The sequence below is a fragment of the Elaeis guineensis genome, chromosome 13 (assembly GCF_000442705.2).
Source record: "Elaeis guineensis isolate ETL-2024a chromosome 13, EG11, whole genome shotgun sequence".
NCBI classification, from domain to species: domain Eukaryota; kingdom Viridiplantae; phylum Streptophyta; class Magnoliopsida; order Arecales; family Arecaceae; genus Elaeis; species Elaeis guineensis.
Window position 1 is genome coordinate 54,800,118 of NC_026005.2, and position 3,027 is coordinate 54,803,144.

Here is a 3,027-nt window from a genome sequence, read left to right on the forward strand (position 1 = left end):
AAGAATTTCCTATTTATAGGAGACCAGATGTCTTCGATCTAACAATGATTCATTTACCCATACTGAATGAGCGCCAAGTGGCAGCCCCAGACAAATAGACAACTCTACATAGATCCATGCCTTCAATGCTCCAGATCAAAGGACTAAAGAGATCAAGTGTACAAACTTGCAGCACATGACCTATTGCAACTGATCCTAGGGTTTCAATCATCAAGGTGCATTGATTGAGCCTGTCAAGGTGGCCTTGACCCTAAGCTTCTACTTGCTTCATCCAATCTCAACTCAAGCTCGAACTCGAGAGTGGATGGCAAGTGTTGTGGGCCTTCGCCCCAACCTCCGCTGACTTGGTCCTCAATTTTCACCAAGGTGTCTAAGGGTTGGCTATAGCTGACTTGATGTTATCTGAGGAGAGTAATCTCAACTTGATAGATCGGCCCAACTGGAAAAATCGGCTATTAAAGGTGGGCAATCCATCATACAATCGTAAAAAGGCCAGATAAGAAAACTATGACTACTAGGATTCAATCATGCCCCAGATAGACAACTACAAGCTGGCTTTGCATTACAAATGATCCCCACTAGTGCGATCCGTGCATACTTTTCAGAAACAGCCAATCCCCCTAATGAATATGACCCTTGCTCACCCCTTATAATTAAAGGAAAAAAGGGGACCCCAGGTATGTCCCCAATAGCCTCAAGATACTCCAATACACCATCCTCTCACTCTCTCTCTTCTCCAATTCCTAGCGAACTTGAGTGTTGGAGGGCCCCACCACAAAACCTTTTCGTCAAAGATTTTTTGAAAGTCCAGCTATAGTACCCAGCAGCACCATCTCCATCGACACCTTGTCTTTGGCCAAAGACTCCTTCACCTCATCTTCTTTCCGAAAGACCAATCCAACCTCATCGGCCTGGTTTTTCGTAGCAACACTTTCCTTTGTCAAATTGCACTTAAACACTATAAACTCCAATGCTATGAACTGTTCTCACCACTGCGATGAACGAAAATGTTGAGATTCATTGATAAGTCCTTATTTTATTTGGAACTTGCTTTTAGTGCTAGTCCCCGTTAGTTATAAAAGACCTATGTTGTTTGTTGTCCATGTATGGTGAGCATTAGTGTTTGACTTCCTCAAAGCCTTGGAAAGTGGGCATCAGTTTCCTATTTCATGGTAGTTTTCAAATTTGGGTGGGAACAAATAACCGTTTGGTCATGGGATGCTCCCTTTAAGAGGCATGTGTTTTCATGCTAAAAAGAGAGCACCTACGGCATCCTTATACCAGAGAGAAGGTTTGGGCTTTTATTTTCTATAGCAAATTCTTTTTCTTGAATCTCAATTTTCCTTTTCTTTTGGTGTTTTCCCTGCATCATAGGCCAATGCTTTTGATCTGCATCAAGTAGCGTGTTGTTCTATAAAAATCTCTTATCCCCACCAAGTCAAACGGAGATATAGGAGTTCTTGAAAGACATGGCACAAATGGAGATGCAATGGAGGTTGGTAGGGCTTGCAATGATTTGGCTTTTGCTACTAAACAACTATTATTTGGTGGAGGCATTACACGAGGACATAGCTGAAGCAATGCCTAATAAGGGTTTTGTCGAACCACAGCGCAAGCTTCAAGGATTCCACTTCAAAAAAACTCTACCAAAACCTTCAAACTCCTATCAACGTGGTTGCAACCCAATATTTCACTGCCGTGGTTAGCAGCAAATAATGAAGATGCATAAAGTTGGAGTGCTTCATCTAAACTTTATCGGACTTTTTCTAACTTGGTGTTATTCATACTTTTCTTCTTATACTGGATGTAATTTCTTGTTCTCTTATGCTTGGCATCCTATGTCATGTTATGATTAACAGTATATGGTATTAATGGCTACTATTTTGAAAAAGACCCCACCCTCTATCTCTCCCTCTTTATTTTTCATTTTCATTTTCTTTGGTGTAAGGTGTAGATATAATTTTACTAATGTGTACAAGTTATAAAACAACCAGAGAAAAAAATATCTCGTAGATTTTGGTTATTTTCATGAGAAATGTCCTTTTTAGTCAATATAGATCTCCTCATACACATACCAATGTATGAAGAGTAAAAACATGAGATACTAATTAATGTATAGTTGGCATGTTGATCATTCATGCAGCTTGTTCGGTTTATAGTTTTTTGCATAGTGAGTCAGGATATTAGCCAAGTGAGAGACTTTAATATATATATTACTTAGAGAATTTTCTTGTGTCATTGGTGCAGCAATGATAGCAAAAATGATAAATCATCTTCCAAATAGAACTAGTAATATTAATTTTTTTCCAAAATCTAGTTATAATGCATGTGCTTATGCCCATGGATCCAATAGATTATAATTTACAATATAAGGTAATTATATTAGTTATGGAAATTTAGGTGCAGAATCTAATAAATGTACTTGTAAATGATGTAATAAGACAATGTTAATATATATGAAAATAATATTTTTTTTCTGAGAGAAATATATGAAAACATTGTTGATGTAACTAAGAATACTATGGATGTACTAGGGAACTTATCTTATTCTAACATCTTTGTGGGTTTGAGGATGCTAGAAGACTCAACATAGATAATGTCCATTGAACTATGAAGAATGAAGGTCCATGTAAAAGATAACAATGGTTACTACTATGCAATGCACAATGATTGGACCATGATCAATGACGACAAAGTCCTCTTCCTCCCAAAGCACTTGCACCCACTACCTCCTGAAGAAGAAATAGTAGCAAAAGGATAAGGGGTCTATGATATATGACATCTCATCAAATAATTAGTGACTGATAATTAGTGATGTTTATTAGTAGTGCTTCAAGATGCTTACTTTATATAAATTGAAAAGGATTTAACACATGGATGGTAGTCATTTATTTGATCAAAGGAATGATATCTTTGATGGTCTAGTCCAGTGGACCAACCCATCATTGAGTCAACCCAAAGTCTCCATCCAAAAAAAAGAAAGAAAAGAGAAGTTATGAAGACTCATCATGGGAGTTTTCTGTCCCA

The 3,027-nt window shown here is 37.7% G+C and overlaps 1 long non-coding RNA gene across 1 annotated transcript; it reads left to right on the forward strand.

The window, feature by feature from the left end:
- Positions 1-1,205: 1,205 nt before the first annotated feature.
- Positions 1,206-1,891, forward strand: LOC114913080 (uncharacterized). Its single transcript, XR_003799118.1, has 2 exons — positions 1,206-1,291; positions 1,375-1,891. It is a non-coding gene; the product is annotated as an uncharacterized lncRNA (long non-coding RNA).
- The last annotated feature ends 1,136 nt before the right edge of the window (positions 1,892-3,027 follow it).